Raw genomic sequence first — 11,673 nt, 5'->3', positions numbered from 1 at the left:
GGGCATGTATTGCATGGTGCACTGGTGTTATATGCAAGTAATGAATCCTGGAACTTTACATCAAGAACCAGGGATGTACTGTATGGTGACAAACATAACATAATAAAAAATATAATTATAAAATAAAAAAAGACTGGGGAGTTAAGATGGCGGAGGAGTAGGGGACTCCTTTTTCAGCCAGTCCCCTGAGTCGAGCTGGATAGGTACCAGACCAGCCTAAATAACCACGGAATCAGCCTGAGACGCAGGATGATGCATCTGGATCTCTACAAATGAACATCTCCAGCGCTGAGTATTGAGGTACGAAGAGGGGAGCTGTAAACCGTGCACAGATATCAGAAGATAAACGGAAGGGGGAGGGAGCCGCCGCGTTTGGGCGCCGGGAAGCGGCAGCCACCTGCACGGGGGAGCGGGCGGACTCACAGAGGGCACACGTGAGAGAGCGGACTGAGACCGGTGAGCCGTGAAAGCGCGCCACCAGGCATCTTCCGGAACACCAGAATCCCGGTGTGCTCACGGGATCCAGACTGAGACCGGAGCTCCCGGAGCGCGCGTGGGGCGGCTGGCGGCTGGCGGGCCACCCGCACGGGGGAGCGGGCGGACTCGCGGTCGGCACCCGCGAAACAGCAGACTGAGACCCTGAACCGGGTGCGCGCGCCACCAGGCTTCTCCCGAAACTCCAGAATCGAGGTGTGCTCACTGGGCATAGACTGAGACCGGGAGACCCGGGAGCGTGCGGGGCAGCCGGTGGCTGGCGGCATTAGAAACACAAAGGACAGAGACACGCCGGCCCTGGAAGTGAGGGCAGGGACGCCGGGTTGGTGCACACATCCCGGGACGCTGCAGGGTTGAGCAGCACCAACAGTAACAGAGTTAAAGTGGCCAGAACATCAGTGGAGAAAGGGCCGCAATCCCTCTGTTCTGTGACAATGCAGACTCTGCTGCTCTAACTCTCAGAAGAGGCATAGCCGGCCACCAGGGAAAGCCGCCAGAGAACAAAAGCCTGGAAATACAGGCTCAGAGAGTGCCCATCCCGATCCTCCCTCGCAGGGGACACGGAGACTCTAACCAAAGAGGGTTGCCTGAGTATCGGCGCGGCAGGCCCCTCCCCCAGAACACAGAAGGCAGGCTGAAAAATCAAGAAGCCCACAACCCGAGGCGCCTGGGTGGCGCAGTCATTGAGCGCCTGTCTCCGGCTTAGGACGTGATCCCAGCGTGCGGGAAAGGAATCCCTCATCGGGCTCCTCCGCTGGGAGCCTGCTTCTTCCTGTCTCACTCCCCTGCTTCTGTTCCATTCTTGCTGACTGTCTGTCTCCCTCTCTCAGATAAGTAAATAAATAAAATCTTTAAAGAAGAAGCCCACATCTCTAAGATCCCTATAAAACAAGGGGCACGGCCTGGGACCAAGTCAATAATTTGGGCTCTGGACAACCCCGTACCTCTCCTCATTAGAATGACAAGAAGGAGAAGCCCCCCCCCCCCCAGCAAAGAAAAGACAGTGAGTCTGTGGCCTCTGCCACAAAAATAACGGATATGGATGTAACCAAATTATCAGAAATGGAATTCAGAGTAACAATGGTCAAGATAATGAGTAGACTTGAAAAAAGTATTAAGGAAAATGTTACTGAGAATATAGAATCCCTAAGGGCGGAAATGAGAGCGAATTTAACAGAAATTACAAATTCTATGAGCCAAATGCAGGCAAAACTAGAGGCTCTGACGGCCAGGGTCACGGAAGCAGAGGAAAGGGTTAGTGAATTGGAGGATGGGTTAATAGAGGAAAAAATAAAAATAGAAGATGGTCTTAAAAAAATCCACGCCCACGAATGTTGGCTACGGGAGATTACTGACTCAACGAAACGATCCAATGTTAGAATCATCGGCAATCCGGAGGGGGTGGAGAAAAACAGAGGTCTAGAAGAGATATTTGAACAAATTGTAGCTGAAAACTTCCCTAATCTAGCAAGGAAAACAAACATTCGTGTCCAAGAGGCAGAGAGGACCCCTCCCAAGCTCAACCATGACAGACCTACACCACGTCACGTCATAGTAAAATTCGCAAATATGAGATCCAGGGATACAGTATTGAAAGCGGCCAGGGCAAAGAAATTTCTCACGTACCAAGGCAAAGGCATCAGAATTACGTCAGACCTGTCTACACAGACCTGGAATGAGAGAAAGGGTTGGGGGAGCATTTTTAAAGCTCTTTCAGAGAAAAACATGCAGCCAAGGATCCTTTATCCAGCAAGGCTGTCATTCAGTATTGATGGAGAAATAAAGACATTTCAGAATCGACAGTCACTAGCCAATTTCGTAACCACGAAACCAGCCCTAGAGGCGGTATTACTGGGGGTTCTATAAAAGTAAAAAGGCCCCAAGAGTGATACAAAACAGAAAGTCACAGCCAATGCAAACAAAGACTTTACTGACAACATGGCAGAATTAAAAGCATATCTCTCAGTACTCAGCCTTAACATTAATGGTTTAAATTCTTGCTTTAAATGCCACAGGGTTGCAGATTGGATAAAAAGAAATGACCCATCCATTTGCTGTCTACAAGAGACTCATTTCGAACCCAAAGATGCATTCAGACTGAGAGTAAGGGGATGGAGTACCATCTTTCATGCAAATGGACCTCAAAAGAAAGCTGGGGTAGCAATTCTCATATCAGATAAACTGGATTTTAAACTACAGACTATAGTTAGAGATGCAGAAGGGCACTATATTATTCTCAAAGGAATATTCAACAAGTGGATATGACAATTATAAATATATATGCCCCCAACAGGGGAGTAACAAGATACACAAGCCAACTCTTAACCAGAATAAAGAGACATAGAAATAAAAATACATTAATAGTAGGGGACCTCAACACTCCACTCTCAGAAATAGAACACCCTGGCAAAAACTAAGCAAAGAATCAAAGGCTTTGAATGCCATACTCGACGAGTTGGACCTCTTAGATATATATAGAACACTACACCCCAGAACCAAAGAATACTCATTCTATTCTAATGCCCATGGAACATTCTCAAGAATAGACCATGTTCTGGGACACAAAACAGGTCTCAGCCGATACCAAAAGATTGAAATTATCCCCTGCATATTCTCAGACCACAGCCCTCTGTAGTGGGAACTCAACCACAAGGAACAATTTGGAAGAAACTCAAACACTTGGAGACTAAGAACCATCCTGCTCAGGAATGACTCGATAAACCAGGAAATCAAAAATCAAATTAAACAATTTATGGAGACCAATGAGAATGAAAATACAACGGTCCAAAACCTACGGGATACTGCAAAGGCAGTCGTAAGGCGGAAATACATAGCCATCCAAGCCTCACTCAAAAGAATAGAAAAATCTAAAATGCAGTTTTTATATTCTCACCTCAAGAAGCTGGAACAGCAACAGAGGCACAGGCCTAATCCACACATGAGGAAGCAGTTGACCAAAATTAAAGCTGAAATCAATCAAGCAGAAACCAGAAGTACAGTAGAGCAGATCAACAGGAGTAGAAGCTGGTTCTTGGAGAGAATCAATAAAATTGACAGACCACTGGCAAGACTTATCCAAAAGAAAAGAGAAAGGACCCAGATTATTAAAATTATGAATGAAAAAGGAGAGGTCACGATGAACACCATTGAAATTGGAAGGATTATTAGAAATTTTTATCAACAGCTATATGCCAATAAACTAAGCAATCTGGAAGAGATGGAATCCTTCCTGGAAATCTATAAACTACCAAGATTGAAACAGGAAGAAATTGATTTCTTAAACAGGCCAATTAATTATGAAGAAATTGAGTCAGTGATAAACAACCTTCCAAATAACAAAACTCCAGGCCCGGACGGTTTTCCTGGGGAATTCTACCAAACATTCAAAGAAGAAATAATACCTATTCTCCTAAAGCTATTTCAAAAAATAGAAACAGAAGGAAAGCTACCAAACTCATTCTATGAGGCCAATATTACCTTGATCCCCAAACCAGGCAAAGATCCCCTCAAAAAGGAGAATTACAGACCGATTTCCCTAATGAATATGGACGCGAAAATCTTCAACAAGATACTTGCTAATAGAATCCAACAGTTCATTAAAAGGATTATCCACCACGATCAAGTGGGATTCATACCTGGGATGCAAGCGTGGTTCAATATTCACAAATCAATCAGCGTGATACATCATATCAACAAGAAAAGACTCAGGAACCATATGATCCTCTCAATCGATGCCGAAAAAGCATTTGACAAAATACAACATCCTTTCCTGATTAAAACCCTTCAGAGTGTAGGAATAGAAGGTACATTTCTCAATCTCATAAAAGCCATCTATAAAAAGCCTACTGCAAATATTATTCTCAATGGGGAAAAGCTGGAAGCCTTTCCCTTAAGATCAGGAACTCGACAAGGATGCCCACTCTCGCCACTATTATTCAACATAGTACGAGAAGTCCTTGCAACAGCAATCAGACAACAAAAATGGATCAAAGGTATTCAAATCGGCAAAGAAGAAGTCAAAATGTCTCTCTTCGCAGATGACATGATACTCTATATGGAAAACCCAAAAGAAGCCATTCCCAAACTATTAGAAGTTATAGAGCAATTGAGTAACGTGGTGGGATACAAAATCAATGCTCAGAAATCAGTTGCATTTCTGTACACGAATAACGAGAACGAAGAAAGAGAAATTAGGGAATCCATCCCATTTACAATAGCACCAAAAACCATACGTTACCTTGGAATTAACTTAACCAGAGACGTAAAGGACCTTTATTCTAGAAACTATAAATCACTCTTAAAAGACATTGAGGAAGACATAAAAAGATGGAAAGATATTCCATGCCCATGGATCGGAAGAATTAACATAGTTAAAATGTCCATGCTACCCAGAGCAATCTACACTTTCAATGCTATCCCCATCAAAATACCGATGACATTTTTCAAAGAACTGGAACAAATAGTCCTTAAATTTGTATGGAACCAGAAAAGACCCCGAATCTCCAAGGAACTGTTGAAAAGGAAAAACAAAGCTGGGGGCATCACAATGCCAGATTTCGAGCTGTACTACAAAGCTGTGATCACAAAGACAGCATGGTACTGGCACAAAAACAGACACATAGACCAATGGAACAGAATAGAGAGCCCAGAAATGGACCCTCAGCTCTTTGGGCAACTAATATTTGATAAAGCAGGAAAAAACATCCGGTGGGAAAAAGACAGTCTCTTCAATAAATGGTGCTGGGAAAATTGGACAGCTACATGCAAAAGAATGAAACTTGACCACTATCTCACACCATACACAAAAAGAAACTCCAAATGGATGAAAGACCTCGATGTGAGACAGGAATCCATCAAAATTCTAGAGGAGAACATAGGCAGCAACCTCTACGACATCGGCCAAAGCAACCTTTTTCATGATACATCCCCAAAGGCAAGAGAAACAAAAGATAAAATGAATTTATGGGACTTCATCAAGATTAAAAGTTTCTGCACAGCCAAGGAAACAGTCAGAAAAACTAAGAGGCAGCCCATGGAATGGGAGAATACATTTGCAAATGACACGACAGATAAAGGACTGGTATCCAAGATCTACAAAGAACTTCTCAAACTCAATACACGAGAAACAAATAAACAAATCAAAAAATGGGCAGAAGATATGAACAGACACTTTTCCAATGAAGACATACAAATGGCTAAGAGACACATGAAAAAATGTTCAAAATCATTAGCCATCAAGGAAATTCAAATCAAAACCACACTGAGATACCACCTTACGCCAGTTAGAATGGCCAAAATAGACAAGGCAAGAAACAACAATTGTTGGAGAGGATGTGGAGAAAGGGGATCCCTCCTACATTGTTGGTGGGAATGCAAGTTGGTACAGCCACTCTGGAAAACAGTGTGGAGGTCCCTTAAAAAGTTAAAAATTGAGCTACCCTATGATCCAGCCATTGCACTACTGGATGTTTACTCCAAAGATACAGACGTAGTGAAGAGAAGGGCCATATGCACCCCAATGTTCATAGCAGCAATGTCCACAATAGCTAAATCGTGGAAGGAGCCAAGATGCCCTGCAACAGATGACTGGATTAAGAAGTTGTGGTCCATATATACAATGGAATATTACTCAGCAATCAGAAAGAACGAGTTCTCAACATTTGCTACAACATGGACGGCACTGGAGGAGATAATGCTAAGTGAAATAAGTCAAGCAGAGAAAGACAACTATCATATGATTTCTCTCATCTATGGAACATAAGAACTAGGATGATCAGTAGGGGAAGAACGGGATAAAGAAAGGGGTGGTAATCAGAAGGGGGAATGAAACATGAGAGACTATGGACTATGAGAAACAAACTGAGGGCTACAGAGGGGAGGGGGGTGGGGGAATGGGATAGACCGGTGATGGGTAGTAAGGAGGGCACATATTGCATGGTGCACTGGGTGGTATACACAACTAATGAATCATCGAGCCTTACATTGAAAACCGGGGATGTACTGTATGGTGACTAACATAATATAATAAAAAATCATTATTAAAAAATAAAAATTAAAATAAAAATTAACAAAAAAAGACATTGAAGAAGACAAAAAATGTTGGAAAACCTTTCCATGCTTTGGATCGGATGAATTAACATTGTTAAAGTGTCTATGCTACACAGAACAAACTACACTTTCAATGCCATCCCGATCAAATACCAATGACATTTTTCAAAGAACTGGAACAAACAGTCCTTAAATTCATTTAGAACAAGAAAAGGGCCCCAACTGCCAAGGAATTATTGAAAAGGAAAAACAAAGCTGGGGGCATTACGTTGCCGGACTTCAAGATGTATAACAAAGCTGTGATCACCAAGACTGCATGGTACTGGCACAAAAACAGACACATAGACCAATGGAATGGAACAGAGAACCCAGAATAGGACCCTCGGCTCCTTGGGAACTAATCTTTGAGAAACCAGGAAAATATATCCAGTGGAAAAAAAGACAGTCTCTTCAATAAATGGTGCTGGGATAATTTGACAGCTACATGCAAAAGAATGAAACTTGACCAGTCTCTCACACCATACACAAAGATAAACTCCAAATGGATGAAAGACCTCGATGTGAGACAGGAATCCTTCAAAATCCTAGAGGAGAACATAGGCAGCACCTCTTTGACATCGGCCACAGCAAATTTTTCATGACACATCTCCAAAGGCAAGAGAAACAAAAGAAAAAAATGAATTTTTGGGACTTCATCAGGATAAAAACTTCTACACAGCCAGGGAAACAGTCAAGAAACAAAGAGGCAGCCCACAGATTGGGAGAATATATTTGAAAATGACACTACAAATAAAATACTGGTATCCAAGGTCCAAAAAGAACTTCTCAAACTCAATACACAAGAAACAAATAAACAAATCATAAAATGGGCAGAAGATATGAACAGAAATTTTTCCATTGAAGACATACAAATGGCTAACAGACACATGAAAAAAGGTTCAACATCATTAGCCATCAGGGAAATTCAAATCAAAACCACACTGAGATATTACCTTATGCCAGTTAGAATGGCAAAAATTGACAAGGCAGGAAGCAACAAATGTTGGAGAGAGTGTGGAGAAAGTGGATCCCTCTTAGATTGTTGGTGGGAAAGCAAGTTGGTACACCCACTCTGGAAAACAGTGTGGAAGTCCCTTAAAAAGTTCAAAGTTGAGTACCCTATGATCCTGCAATTGCACTACTGGGTACTTACCCCAAAGATACAGACGTAGTGAAGAGAAGGGCCATATGCACCCCAATGTTCATAGCAGCTTTGTCCACAATAGTTAAATTGTGGAAGGAGCTGAGATGCCCTTCAACAGATGACTGGATTAAGAAGATGTGGTCCATATATGCAATGGAATGTTACTCAGCTATCAAAAAGAACAATTTCTCAACATTTGCTGCAACATGGACGGGACTGGAGGAGATAATGCTAAGTGAAATAAGTCAAGCAGAGAAAGACAATTATCATATGGTTTCACTCATCTATGAAACATATGAAGTAGGAAGATCACTAAGAGAAGAAAGGGATAAAGAAAGGGGGGAATCAGAATGGGAATGAAGCATGAGAGACTATGGACTCTGGGGGAAAAACTGAGGGCTTCAGAGGGCAGGGTTGTAGGGGAATGGGATAGGCTGGTGATGGATAGTAAGGAGGGCACTATTGCATGGTGTGCTGGGTGTTATACGCAACTAATGAATCATGGAACTTTACATCAAAATCCAGGGACGTACTGAATGGTGACTAACATAATATCATAAAAAATATTATTAAAAAAAGAACATATGACAGAAATTAACGCTCGCTGGGGCGCCTGGGTGGCTCAGTTGGTAAGTATCTGCTTTCGGCTCACGACATGATCCCACAGTCCTGGAATTGAGCCCTGCATCAGGCTCCCTACTAGCTGGGAGTCTGCTTCTTCCTCTTCCACTCCCCCTACTTGTGTTCCCTCTCTCTCTGTCAAATAAATAAAATCTTTTAAAAAAATAAATGTGTAGAAGACATGAGTAGACCTTTTTCCAAAGAAGACATCCAGATGGCCAACACATACATGAAATGATGCTCAATATCACTCATCATCAGGGAAGTACAAATCAAAACTTCAATGGGATAGCACCTCATGCTAGTGAGAATGGCTAAAATTAAGAACACAAGAAACAACAGGTGTTGGCAAGGATGTTGATTACAGGAATATTCTTACACCTTTGGTTGTTTGGAAAATGGTGTAGCCACTCTGATAAACGGTATCGAGGGGATGCCTGGGTGGCTCAGTCAGTTAAGCGTGTGCCTTTGGTTCAGGTCATGATCACATGGTCTTGGGATTGAGTCTCACATCGGGTTCCTTGCTCAGCATGGAGCCTGCTTCTCCCTCTGTATGCTGCTACCCCTGCTTGTTCTCTCTCTCTCTTTATCTCTGTGTGTCTCACAAATAAATAAATAAACTTTTTAAAAAAACAGTATGGAGGTTCCTGAAAAGGTAAAAATATAACTACTTTTTGACCCAGTAATTGTATTACTAGATATTGCAACAAATACAAAAATACTAATTCATACAAATACATGTGCCCTGATGTTAATAACAACATTGTCTACAAAGGATAAATTATGGCAAAAATACAAAGATAAATTGAAAATGGATTAAAGACATAAATGTGAGACATGAAGGCACAAATATTCTAGAAAATAGCACAAGCAATAATTTCCCTGAAATTGGCCACAGCTACATTTTTCCAAGTATTTAGGAAAATACAACAAAAATTAACTATTGGGATGACATCAATATAAAAAGCTTCTGCACAGGGATGGAAACAATCAACAAAACTAAAACGCTATCTACTGAATGGGAGAAGATATTTGCAAATGACATATCTGATAATGGATAAGTTAATATATATAAAAAGTGATATAATTCAACACTGAAAAAAGAAATAATCCAAAAAAATCAGTAGGAGATATGAACAGAAATTTCTCCATACAAAACATACAGATGGCCAACAGACACATGAAAACATGTTCAGCATCACTGATCATCAGTAAAATGAAAATCAAAACTTCAACAAGATATCATCTCACACCTGTCAGAATGGCTAAAACCGAAAATACAAGAAACAACAGGTGTTTGTAAGGATGTGGAGAAAAAGAAACTCTCTTATATTTTTGGTGGGAAGGCAGACTGCTGCTGCCACTGTTGAAAACAGTATGGACTTTCCTCAACAAGTTAAAAATAGAACTATCCTACAATCCATGAATCACACTACTGGGTATTTTCCCATGAAGTACAAAAATACTCATTGAAATGGATAAATGCATCCCTAAGTTTAAAGCAGCACTATTTACAATAGGCAAATTATGGAAGCAGTCCTGGTGTCCATCAATAGATGAATGGGTAAAGAAGCTGTGGTATATATACACAGTAGAATATTATTTAGCCATAAAACATAATGAAATCTTGCCCTTTGCAACAACATGGATGGAGCCAGAAGGTATAATGCTAACCAAAATGATTCAGTCAAAAAAGATGAATATCATGATTTCATTCATATGTGGAACTTAAGAAACAACACAAAGGAACAAAGCAGGGGAAAGAGAGAGAGAAAGGCAAATGAAGAAACAGACACTTAAGTACAGAGAACAAACTTATGGTTCCCAGAGGGTGGGGGGGATATTTGGATGGGTTAAGTAGATGATGGGGATTAAGGAATGCATTTGTCATGATGAGCACAGAGTGATGTATGGAATTATTGAATCATATACGGTACACCTGAAACTAATCTATCACTATATGTTTACTAACTAGAATTTAAATAAATGCTTAAAAATTTAAAAAAATAAGATTTTAAAATTTCTTTTACAGAGAGAGAGTGGAGAGGGGCAGAGGGAGAGAGACTTCAAGCAGACTCCCTGCTGATAGTGGAGCCAATATGGGACTGGATATCAAAACCCATGAGATCATGACCTGAGCTGAAAGCAACAGTCAGACACTTAACCAGCTGTCACCCAGATGCCCCCCAAAAAATAAAAACAAAAAAAAAGAAGAGGTGGTATATATATACAATGGAATATCATTCAGCCATAAAAAAGAATGAAATCTTGTCATTTGTAACAACATGAATGGAGTTAGTATAATGGTAAACAAAATAAGTCCATCAGAGAAAGACAAATACCATATGATTTCACTCATATGTGGAATTTAAGAAACATAAAATAAGCAGAGAGAGAGAAATATCAAGACAAATAAAAAAAATAGACTCTATTGAGAATAAACTGATAGTAACCTGAGCAAAAGTGTGGGAGTGAATGTATGAAATAGGTGATGGTAATAAGGAAAACACTTTTCATGATGAGCACTTGGCGATATATGGAATTTTTGAATCACTGTCATGTACTCCTGAAGCTAATATAGCACTGTATGCTAACTGTACTAAATTAAAATGAAAACCTTAATAAAAATAATAATGGGTATTAAGGAGGGCACGTATTGCATGGTGCACTGGGTGTTATATGCAAGTAATGAATAATGGAACTTTACATCAAAAACTAGGGATGTACTGTATGGTGACTAACATAATATAATAAAAAATTATTATAAAAAAGATTTATATACAATGAGATGCAAAAATCTGAAGTGTACATTCATTGAAATTTTATAAATGCATTTCTTTCCTGGTCTTTAAAAAAAGTTAAGAAAACATGTTGTAAGAAGAAAAAAATATATAATTGGAGATATTTCAATCTCAGATATAGTACTAGTAATCAAAACAATATGGTACTTGCAGAAAAATACACCATAGTTCAATAGAACAGAAACAAAAACCCAGAAATAAACCCACAATTTTATGGTCACTTTCTCTACAACAATGTAAGTGAGCATATCCAATAGGAAAAAAGACAGTCTCTTCAAAAAATGTTGAGGAAACTGGACACCTACATGCAAAATAATATAACTGAAGCATTTTCTTACACCATACAAAAAAATAAACTCAAAAAGAGTTAGAGACCTAAATGTGAAACCTGTAACCATAAAATTACTAGAAGAAATCATTGGCAGTTATGATCTTGACATCAGCAGTAGAAACATTTTTCTAGATATGTCTTCTTTGGCACAGAAAACAAAAGCAAAATTAAACTATTGGGACTACTCCAACATG

Source organism: Ursus americanus, chromosome X, assembly GCF_024610735.1.
Source record: "Ursus americanus isolate L20-20 chromosome X, mUrsAme1.1.p, whole genome shotgun sequence".
NCBI lineage: Eukaryota > Metazoa > Chordata > Mammalia > Carnivora > Ursidae > Ursus > Ursus americanus.
Note: the sequence above shows the minus strand (reverse complement) of the source record.